At 40.0% G+C, this 12,223-nt stretch overlaps 1 protein-coding gene across 1 annotated transcript in view; it reads right to left on the bottom strand.

The window, feature by feature from the left end:
* The window catches only part of cspg5a (chondroitin sulfate proteoglycan 5a), a 94,164-nt gene that overhangs the window by 61,498 nt on the left and 20,443 nt on the right, over window positions 1-12,223 (bottom strand). The gene's annotated exons all lie outside the window — the stretch shown is intronic.

Below are 12,223 nucleotides of genomic sequence, written 5' to 3'. Positions count from 1 at the left end.
TCCCCCTCTGATGGGTGCTTAAGAATTCCCTTAATGGGGTTCTACTTTAGGCCAACTTAACAACATGACAAACCTGAATATGATATATACTGAGCTTGGAGCAAAAACTAAATCTATTAAAGAACTGTATGTATACAAAACACGGAAGACTCTCAATGAATTATTAACTGCAAGTCAAAAATAAAATGATTCAGAACAGAATGTCTTGAGTTCAGAGTCCATGTAAAAGAAATCTCCGGCACTTAGTTGGTCTGATTCGAGGCTTGGGCCGTGCTTTTAGACTGCTCCATGTTCAAAGTGTTCCTAAAATAGACAGTTGACTTCTTTAGTGGGCACCTGTTTGAAGCATGTTTTAGCACAGAACTATAGTGCATGGCTAAAAGTGCAAATGTGACTTTTTTTAAGGGCCCATATTGCACTATTTTGGAGTTATTTTGAGTTTTGTTTCATTCACACACGTTTAACACAAACTCTGCATATTTAGGCTGAGTTCTTCTCTCAAACAGAAAACACTCTGTTCCTCCTTGTGATGTCATGTGATAATACAGCACATGTTCCACAGTGTTTTTAAACTCCATACACCTTTACTAGAATCATTTAGATAATTTCAGCCCCGGAATTGCCGCTCTGTACAAACAAAAAGAAAAGGATAGCATGAAAACTGTCGCTTCATGACATCACAAGGTATAACAGAGCATTTTGAGGTTCGGCGATGTAGACAGACTACTGTATTTTTCAGACTATAAATCGTGCTTTTTTCATGGTTTGGGTGTTTCCTGCAACTTATACTCCGGTGCGACTTATATATTAAAATGTTCATACTGACAGCCGTGAGAGGCTCTAGTCTTTGTGTAGTGTCAGTATCCTAGTACTACTATTACTCCTAAGTACACTAAGTCACATTTCACACAAACAGAAATGTTTTCTTACTGTCTGTCTCACATGTTCTGTTCCTGCATACCTGAAAAAATAGCCGCTGTAAATAGCCGCTGTCCTGCTGCAAATAGTGAAATCTGCAGCTGAAAACGGTAATCAAGCAGCAGAAAGAAAGTTTGGAGTGAGCGAGAAACTTGTGAGGGACTGGGGAGAAGCGGGGATAAAGAACACAGCTTCACGACAACCGGTCGAGTGCACCATGCAACTTTCCTGGAAGTCAATGGATGAATCGACAAAGTCTAAACTTCAGTGACAACTGAAACCATCCTGTTGGAATTCAGAAAGACTGGAATAATTCTAACTGGAACTGATGCTGAGTCTGACGACAGCTCCACAGAAGAGGACGTGGCGCTCTGTTTATATCATGGATCTATGGTTTATCTCCGTAATTTGCGCAGAAGTGACATCGAGGATGAAGAATTCAGTGGATTTAGTGATTTGGAGTTAGATTGTGAGTTTGGTAAACTTATGTTATGTTGTTTACGCTATAATTATCTGAATAACTGTTAATATGTTACATTAACATATTAACGCCTCTTCAGCCAGTTGTTCTCTACTATTCTGTTATTATTACTAGAACTTGCCTTTCAAGATGAAATGTCGGTTCCTGGTCTCTGATTTTACAAAATACTCCAAAAAGTGCGACTTATATATGTTTTTTTCTTTGTCATTGCGCATTTTTTGGCTGGTGCGACTTATACTCCAGAGCAACTTATAGTTTGGAAAATATGGTAAAAATAAAGTTACTCAAATGTGTGAAAGAAACAAAACACAACTCCAGGTCTGTTTTTGAGGAGGTAGCAACAATATATCATGACTTGAAGCTCACAAGAGTCATATTTGTGTAATATAGGACCTGGTTTAGTTCTCAAGCAGTCCTGGCTCAGTCTTGCTTTAGTCCTGCCTTTCCCAGATAATACGGTAGACCCTTAAGACCTCAAGTGAGAGGACAAATCAGCTGTAAGTCCCTGGATCCAATTAACCACAGCAGTGATTGGCTGATACTTTCCGAGTGGGCAGGACTTTGCCTCATGCAGAAAGGAGCTCTACGTCGCCCCCTGGATTATCAGTGTAATTCCCTAATGTACTTTTGAGGCGGTGATCTGGGATCAGGGATTACAGGCAGACAGCACAGTGACTCTTCTGTTTACTGTGAGGGAGGAGGTCAGGAGAACTTCAGACTCAAGAGTCATCATTTTAAAAGTGCACTGTCTGGAATGTTCCACAATATGACATTAAACAGCTCTAACTTATATTTATTCATTTACAGGTGGGTTTATAGCTCAAAAATACCTAGAAAAACAGGCATTCTGACTGTGAGTGGGGTCGCCTCTCCACAGATCTGACTTGTAACTTGGTCTGATTTGGTCTCCATAATGATAGAAAGGTATAATGCCATACTTTGAAACATTCCAGACAAAGCAATAACATCTCCACAAAGAAAAGCATTTTACAGATTCTCTGCCGGAAAAGTTACAAAATACACCTTTAAAGACGCTCCACCTGATTTTTACTGTTTTTAAAAACTTGAAAACCAGGATGAGTTTTTAAGCGATTTTCACAAAATTCAGAGGCCAGAGTTTTTCTATCATGCTAATGCTAACAACAACTAGCATGCAAACAGTGCACATCCCGATTCTTGGACAATAAAGCGCTTTATAATTAGATGTAGAGCTGCTTATACAATATATTTGTACTTAGGCAAGACCTTTTTTTTTTTTCAAATACATGGAACAATTCAGGTACAGGATCTTTAAAGGTAGCCAGACTGGCACCACCTAGTGCCTCCCCTCAATTTAATTTCTCTCCGGGGACTAGGTCAAGAATCAGAATACACTAGACGGTTTGCAAGAACCCCAGAAGTTTGGGCACCAGCCAATCAGTGAAGAGACATATATTCTATGTTGGCAATGATTTTTAAGATCGAGGATTTAAAGCCGGAACAAAGACAATGTTTGGTCAATTTCATCAAGGGGAAAGACGTTATTGTCCTTCTTCCTACAGGATATGGAAAAGCTTAATATACCATTACATATGTCACGACCAAATAGCATCGATTGGTTAAATAAAAAGAGTACCCACCTACTGTCCAACAAACGAATTCTAACACTGCAAGGTCAGACAGTTTCTACGAAGTGAAACCGGCTGATGAATCAGGCTACTTTAAAAATGCATTGTGTAACTTTTCTGGTGGAGGGTCCGTCAAATTTTTTCCACGGCGATGTAAATGCTTTGTCTGGAATGTTTCACAGTATGGCATTAAACCTTCTAAACTAGGCCAGGTTACAGGTCAGATCTGTGGAGAGGCAACCTCGCTTACAGTCAGAATTCTTGTTTTTCTAGGTATTTTTGAGCTATAAAACCACCTGTAATTGAATAAATTTAAGGTAGAGCTGTTTAATGTCCTACTGTGGAACATTCCAGGCAGAGCAATGAAATATACATAGAAATGAGCAGACTCCTCAAACAAAAAAATTCATAGTGCACCTTTAAGTACCATCTTTTCCTCCCCTAAATTATATGTGTTATCGTGTATAAAAGCTGCTATCTCTTTAGTTTAGATCTGTACATGCTCTGAAACGTGATTCTTGTTTGACTTTGAACAAAATCCTACTACCAAAAAATAAACCGCAAATCGAATCACAATTGCGATGCATCAGAAAAAGTGACATACAGTTCCATGTTTTTGCCAAACTGTTCAGCCATAGTTATGCTTTAATATGAGTCTATCTGAAGCCCGTGTTGGAATGATGGTGTTATCGTGAGTCCTGGCTTTAAAGCACACCATTTATGTCAAATAACCATTTTATAGTTGTTTCTCCTTCTCATTTACCCTCTCAAAGTTCTGTTTGGAGTGATTCATGCATGTTTGCGCAATCTTTATTTTCAAGCTCAACTCCCGTTATAATGTGACTTAAAGTGGCATTGTATAACTATTCAAATGCTTTTCTCCATGGAAATATTAGTGCTTTGTCTGGAACGTTTCAGAGTATGGCAATGAAACTTTCTATTTTCATGCAGACCAAAAGTTACAGGTCAGATCTGTGGAGAGGCGACCCCGCTCACAGTCAGAATAACTGTTTTTCTAGGTATTTTTGAGCTATAAAACCACCTGTAATTGAATAAATGTAAGGTAGAGCTGTTTAATGTCATACTGTGGAACATTCCAGGCAGAGAAATGACACATCCAGCAGGTGACGGACCACCAACCAAAAAGTTACATAGTGCACCTTTATATACAGTAGCTCACAAGAGTTCATGTTCATTTTACTCTGACTTTTCCAGGTAAATCAATAAGAGCTCCATGGAGATAAGTAGACAAATATTCGTTATTCTCACTGCCAAAAAAGTATGTAATCCATAAAACAGTGTAAATAATCAAGTTACTTTTAGAAGGAGTAATCAATAGTCAGTTATAAGAGAGTTCAGATCAGCACCAGTCATCACAGAGACAGAAACAGGAGATGTGTGTGTGGGAAGACAGACAGGGGTAATTGGGGTCAGTCCTAGCCCCACCTCGGCCTCTCGTGTGTGGGGACAGTGTCACGTGTGTGTGTGTGTGTGTGTGTGTGTATCTGTTGTGTGTGTGTGTGGAGGGTGCAAAGTGGGTGTGAGTGCAATTGTTCTGGGGTGACGCAGGGCCCCCTGGACACTTGCATCGGTTTCTCAATTCATAATTCAGTCTTTTGGTCAGTTCTTCTGGACGTGTTTAAAATGTGAACTTTGAAAAGACTCCTATATGATTATAACATATTTTGAATCCAGAGGTAGGTAGAGTAGCCACTACTCAAGTACAAGTACAAGCCGTGGACCAAGAAATAACTCAAGAAAGAGTTGAAAATATTCAGGAAAACTACTACTCAAGTAGGGCTGGGTAAGTAAGTAAGTAAGTCTTTATATATATAGTGCTTTTCACAGACATATGTCACAAAGACGCTTTACAGAGCATTTTTCATAGATTCATTATTCTTTATGTCATATCATTCAGAAGTTGCAGATATGATCATACCTCGATACATATGCCACGATACGATACATATCTCGATACATGGGCCACGATACGATACATATCTTGATACATGGGCCACGATACGATACATATCTCGATACATGGCCACGATACGATACATATTTCGATACATGGGCCACGATACAATACATATCTCGATACATGGTCCATGATATGATACATATCTCGATACACGGTCCATGATACGATACATATCTCGATACATGGTCCATGATACGATACATATCTCGATACAGCGAGCTTACGATTCAATACGATTCAGTATGTTATATTTCAAATCAATTCAATACTGTTCAATAAAAAATGAAGGCTAAATCATGTCTGTGATACTAAAAGTCTTTGTTAAACTTCACTTCTTGTGCAAAGTTCATATGAAACACAAACATTTTAATCATCAAAACAGTGAAAATGTCAAATGTGTTGCATGAACGAGTTTCCTTCCTTTGAACGAGCAACAAAACTGTAGCTGTAACAAAATAATTTAGTAAATAAAATATACCAAAAACTCTTTACTCTTGGCGATACAGCAGCCACCGATATCGATACTGTACCATCACCTTAAAACAATACGATATATCAATATTTCAATATTTTTGTAACACCTCTATACTTAAGTAAGAGTAATTAAATGTTGCAAAAATCTGATATTTTCAAAGAATAGACCCAAAAATTTCACAAATTAAGTCAAATCTGAAGGAGCAGTGCGAGAAACACAAATGTTCAAAACATTTTATATTGTCAACATAAAGCTTTTGTCACCAGAATCATTTGGAATTGCTGATCTCTACTAAAGGTAAAAGGAGCTGTTAACTTCAAAACTACCACTACATAACATCACAAAGTGGAACAGAGCATTTTGAGCTTTGGAGATAACCAGACTAATAATAAAGGATTACTCAAACATGTGTGAATGAAACAAAACAACTCCAGGTCTGTTTTTGATGAGGTAACAACATTCTAACATGGCTTAAAGCTCACAAGAGTCCATTTTGCGCAATATAGTACTTTAACGCCTCACATAATCCATTTGTTACACTACAACGTGACATTGCGTTTGCTTTGACCATGGTGTCCGTTTAACACCGATGACAAAGAGAGAAGCCCACAAACACGGGGGCTCTGATTGGCCACGGCAGCTTGTAAAGTAGATGCTGATTGGTTGTGACAGCTGACCCAGACCTGTGGACAATGGACAGTGTGTGTGTGGGAGTGAATTACGCAATACTGGATAGACAGAAAGCTGTAAAGGTAAATATATCGCTTGCATTTCAACACATGTAGTCATCAGCATTGTAGTCCTAGTAATTGTCTCTTGTGAGCTTTAAGCAATGTTATAATGTTGTTACCTCATTAAAAACATGGAGTTGTGTTTTGTTTCTTTCACTCATGTTTGAGTAACACTTTATTATTAGTCTGTGTACATCTCCAAAATGCTCTGTTCCATCTTGTGATGTCATGAAGTGGTAGTTTTCAAGTTACCGGCTCCTTTTAGCTTTAGTTCAACAGACAACATTAGAAAAAAATAGAGCAAAAATTATCCAAATGATTTTAGTGAAGGTGTGTGGAGTTTAAAAACACAGTGGAGCACTTCCTATCAGAGGTGAGGGCTTGCAAGTCAGACTTGAGTCACTATTTTTAGGACTTGAGACTTGACTTGATAAAATGGACTAAAGACTTGGGACTCGACTTGGACTTGAAGGTCAGTGACTTGAAACTTGACTCGGACTTGAGGTCTGTGACTTGAGAACGCTTGAGAAGCACTTTTAAATCTGAATTCTTTCTGTTCCGACTGTAAGGATTCACACTAAGATTTCGTTAAGACTGTGTAAAAAGGAAAAATTTACATTTCTACAACTCTTATTTACCGTATTTTCCCGGGTTATTAGACACGGTCTTAAGCTTTTAACCGCATCAAAAAACGACTGCGCCCCGCAATCCAGAGCGCCCCATACACGAATCCACTCAAGTGTCCCAGTGTGACTTCAGTAAACTATAAAGCCGCATCACCCGCAGCGCACGCAAACACACACGGAGCAGACAGCGACCACACAGTGAAAAACACCCACAGACACACTCATCACTCCACGTGGACGAGGAACGGACCGAAGGAACGAACCAAAAAAGCGAGAGCAATGTGCCTTTCTGAGTCACAACTGAACAACTGAGTCACTGTGAACACGCCAACAATCCGTTGGTCCCAGACAGCACCCTCCCTACACGCCACAACTGAACAAAGCCCAGAGTCACCGTAAACGCCACAAACAAACAAAACCACTCACCCATCCAACTGTTGTGTTTCGTTTAAAGTCTGGTGCGGTTTATTTGTGAAAAAAGTTCAAAAATAGACCATTTAATGACAGTGCGTCTTATAATCCAGAGCGCCTAATAGCCCGGAAAATACAGTACTTTATACTCATATATAAATATACTATGATTTTTTTTAAGTACAATTTAAAAGTCAAATAAATTGCAAAAATCTAAGCTATATTTGGTACTTTGGTTTAAAAACTTGAAATGACTTGAAGCTCAAAGCAGACGACTTGGACTTGACTTGGACTTATGGGCCAGTGACTCGAGACTCGACTTGGACTTGCCTGTATTTGACTTGGAACTTGACTCAGACTTGAGGTCAAAAACTTGAGGCTTACTCGAGACTTGCAAAACAACGACTTGGTCTCACCTCTGCATTCCCACACGACATGATAAGGTGGACCGGAGTATTTTCAGTTTGAGAGAAGAATTCAGTAAATCTGCAGAGTTTGTGTGTTGAACATGTATGAATGAAACAAAACACAACTCCAGGTCTGTTTGTAATGAGGAAACTACATTAGAACATGGTTTAACATCCAAAAGAGTCAATTTTGCGTAATACAGGACATTGTCTTACAAGAAAACTAGTAAAAAGTGGCCAGAAATTAATGATAAATATCAGACTGAACTCTTCAAACAGCAGCTGCCATGGCAACAGGTGGAAGTGAGGACAGCAATTTCACACTACGTTTATACACAGGTAAGGTGGGTAAAGTGTTTTGCGTCTTATCCAAGAACAACAACAGTATGCACAAGTTCAAATCTTGAGAACCAAAACACCAAATGATCATAAAACGTTTTAATAATTAAGAATAAATCAGTACAGTTATTATCAGTAAAAGCTATATTTGATTTGAACATGTTTATCTCATATCTGGAGACAGTTTGGTCAAGTTTATGAAATTTTAAATCTGAATCTTACATATTATCTCTACTACATTACAACCACTATCAATTACGGTTGCCAAAAATATTGAAAATCTGATACTCGAGACTAGATACTCATTTGAGCAGGTATTCATAAAAAAGTCACAGAAATTAATCTGAATGTCTTTAGAATGATCTTGGGCTGTATCAGAACAAGTATAAGAGCACATAGACTAGGAGACGCCCATGGGCTTGTATGGAACCAACCTGGACCACTGAGGAATTACACAAATATAAGACCACATGGGAATAGAAAAGAAAGTACTACGATTTGGAAAGTGGAAAATCACATTCTACTGTCTAAAGAAAGAGTGTTTTTATTATTATTGTGGTATCAAAATCTGATTGAGTATCAAGTCTGTTCCTTAGTATCGGAATTTGAGTTTGAAATGTTGTGTTATGTGCCTTATAGACCCTCCCCAAGCACACACACACACACACACACACACACGCCTTCTAACCTGCTCCTATCTGCATCTGGAACTCTACTCTACCTCTCCTCTTTCTCTTCTTCGTCACATAAATCCTTTCATCCGAGGCTCCACAGGTGGCGGGATGCAGGATGGATCTGTTGCCATGGAGATGCACCCGGCCTGGTAACCGTGGGTAACGGAGGATGCGGCGGTGGCGGCGGTTCGGAGACAGGAGGAGATTGTGTTTGTGTTTGCACGGTGGAAATAGATGGATTCATTCTCACTAACAGCACTTTAAAGAGCCCATCTTATGCTGTTTTAAAATCTCTGTTCTAATGTAGTTTCCTCATCTGACACAGACCTGGACTTGTGTTTTGTTTCATTCACACATGTTTAACACAAAAACTCTGCAGATTTAGGCTAAGTTCTTCTCTCAAAAAGAAAACACTCTGTTCTACCTTGTGATGTCATGTGGTAAAACAGGAAGTGCTTCACTGTGTCCTCAGTGACATCATCACTATCAACTTCGTCTCCTGTCTCCTACACTAGACCATCTCTGGCTATCAATTGTATCTGCATCCAGTTATGAAGCACTTTTACTCTGAGAACCAGGAAGTGTACATTAGCATGCTATTTGTTGTTAGCATTATCATGATGGCAAAACTCTGCTATGGCCTCAAGTTGGATGCTTTATGTAAGTGAGGAATAACTTTGGACCACAGTGTTTAATAAACTACTGTAGTTCTGTTTTGTTTTTCACAGTAAAAATCTGGTGCCTCTAAAAAAGTGAGTTTTACACTTTTATATATGCCGTATTTTTCTGACTATAAGGCACACTTAAAACCTTTTTTTAAATTTATTTATTTATTTTAATTTTATTTAATGGGACAGCGCATAATTTTTTCATTAACCTTAACAGGAGAGATGCATTGTACCAGGTTGTAGCACCAGGGCAAATTTCCACCTGTAGTTCCTGGACAGGTTCATTGGTTGATTGTATTTAATAGACCTTGGCTATCAACTGTTCTTCCTGGAGACCTACGTAGCATGTTTTGGGTTGATGGGGGAAACCGGAGCGCCCGGAGGAAACCCATGTAGACACGGAGAAACATGCAAACTCCACACAGAAATATAATCTGGTGTGTCTTAAATATTAATTCTGGTTGTGCTTACTGACCCCCACTGAGTCGTGTCCTTTAGTCCAACAGAAGCTGACCACAACAAGGAAAGCTGTTTTTTTCAGCGCTTATAGTTTATGCAAATGAGCCATGTGGTTTAAATTTGTGGTTAAGTGGTTTTAAGTGTGCAAAGCTTCATTAAACACATTATTACTCAATGTATATTTGAATCGTCCTCATAGGGAAAAAAAAAAAAAACTTGAATGAGCCACATTCACATTCATAACACACAATCAGCAAAACAGGAGGCAATGCCGGCCGAATTCAACCATGATCTGCCAATGGATCGTGGACGCCTGGACTAAGAGATCAGACTCAAGCGTCATTGTGTGTTTCGCTTAATGCGCCTTATAATCCAGTGCAAGTTACGTATGAAAATAGACGAGAGAATTCAACATTATTGATATTGCACCTTATAATCTGGTGCGCCGTATATTCCAAAAAATACAGTAATATTAATTGTTAACACATTATAATCACCATGTCGCCTCTTTTGAAAATGTTTTATTCAGTAAAAACAACATTAAAATGTGTAATTAGTTTCAGTTTCATTTTTGACACAGAGTCAGCACCAAGAGTCTGAGATCTCGGCGCTTTGTTACTCCCCCTTCAGAGCGCTATTACGACACAATTAGCATGCATCCCACTGATGAAACTACTGCACATAACATGAGGTTTGATGAAGGAATAATCTATAGCATGGCAGAAAGCTCCAATAAGTCCGTTTTGCATAACACGCTCTCTTTAAACGAGTTTTGCTTTCACTACAGCTTGACTAAAAGTGGACTGAAGTTGCCCATATGCTCGTCTCTTCTTGTGTAACGTTCAGAGTCACAGATGCGAGGGGTTTCTGAGTGCGTCCATGCAGCTAACTCAGCCTCTTCTGCACTGTGCTTATAATTAAAGCAATTACACATCTCTTCTATATGCACGGATAATACATAACCTACATACAGCCTCCTATAGTGCAACCATCCACTCACAGTGATTAGAAATGCACAGACTCATATTTTCATCATAGCCGACATCATTTGACTATTTCTGTAGTTATACATTGGTATTTGTGTCACATGGAAACAGAGGGAGGACCCAAAACGCAGGACTGCTTCAAAAAATATTTAATGACAAATCAGAAAATCCAAAACTCAAGACTAAATTGCCATGGCAAGAGGGACAGAGACAATGGAACAACCAAGGGCAGAGGAGAACACAGGGTATAAATGCACACACAGACACAGGTGAAACACATTAGGGCGGGGCAAACAATCAAGACAGGAAGTAAAACTCAAAAATACAAGGTGACAGAACAAATGTCAAAATAAAACACAAACTACAACCACCCCCCCCCCCCCCTCTGAAGGTGGAGTCACAATGAAGTCGGGAGGGTGGAGGAGGAACCTGGAGGAGGAACCTGGAGGAGGAACCTGGAGGAGGAACCTGGAGGAGGAACCTGGAGGAGGAACAAGAGATCTGAGAACACAGTCAGGACAGTCTGGGGTCATGAAGGTAAAGGCAGTTAGAGGGGGTCAAGTGGCCATGGAGGCAGTCCAGGGAAGTTCAATGTTCTGGGAGCTCTTAACTACGTCACCAATGGCGATGGCAAAGACCGAGACAAGAAGCATCGTTTGGAGCACACTTTGAGGAGGAGCAGGGGAAGGATCTGGAGGCAAGCTCCCTGGACGGAGAACAGTGTCCAGCGAAGCTGCAGCAGGGACACAGGGAAACAACCACCCCAGACGGAGAGAAGTGTCCAGCAGTGGCTCAGGAACAGAAACAGGCAGGTCAAGGTCAGAAGCTCCAACAAAGGCTTCAACGGAATAGGATCCAGGGATGGTGGGCAGTCTGCACTGGCATTGGGCTCCAGTGGCTATTGCGAAACAGGTGGGAGCTGAGGTGTAGGAAGGGCTGAACAAGCAGGGCCGAGCTGCCTCCTGCAAGCCCCATATCTCCTGGTGACACTTCTGGAGGTGGCAAACTCAGGCAGGCTTAGTCCTGGGCCTGCAGGAGACAATCCACTTCCCCACACATAAAAAATAAAAAGTAGAGCAGTCTGCTTGGGTCAGATCTGGTTGGTCCATTCTGTCACGTGGAAACAGACGGAGGACCCAAAACGCAGGACTGCTTCAAAAATATTTAATGACAAATCAAAAAATCCAAAACTCAAGACTAAATTGCCATGGCAAGAGACACAGAGACAATGGACCAACCAGAGGGCAGAGGAGAACACAGGGTATAAATGCACACACAGACACAGGTGAAACACATTAGGGCGGGGCAAACAATCAAGACAGGAAGTAAAAAACTCAGAAATACAAGGTGACAGGACAAATGTCAAAAATAAAACACAAACTACAACCACTACAAAACATGAACCATGACAATTTGAGCAGCTCTTGTCTTGCCCCTGCACAGATATATATGATCAAAAT

The sequence above is a fragment of the Boleophthalmus pectinirostris genome, unplaced genomic scaffold (genome assembly GCF_026225935.1).
Source record: "Boleophthalmus pectinirostris isolate CB_2022bp ecotype Guang Dong unplaced genomic scaffold, ASM2622593v1 HiC_scaffold_6, whole genome shotgun sequence".
NCBI classification, from domain to species: domain Eukaryota; kingdom Metazoa; phylum Chordata; class Actinopteri; order Gobiiformes; family Gobiidae; genus Boleophthalmus; species Boleophthalmus pectinirostris.
This window is presented reverse-complemented; position numbering and strand designations above follow the sequence as displayed.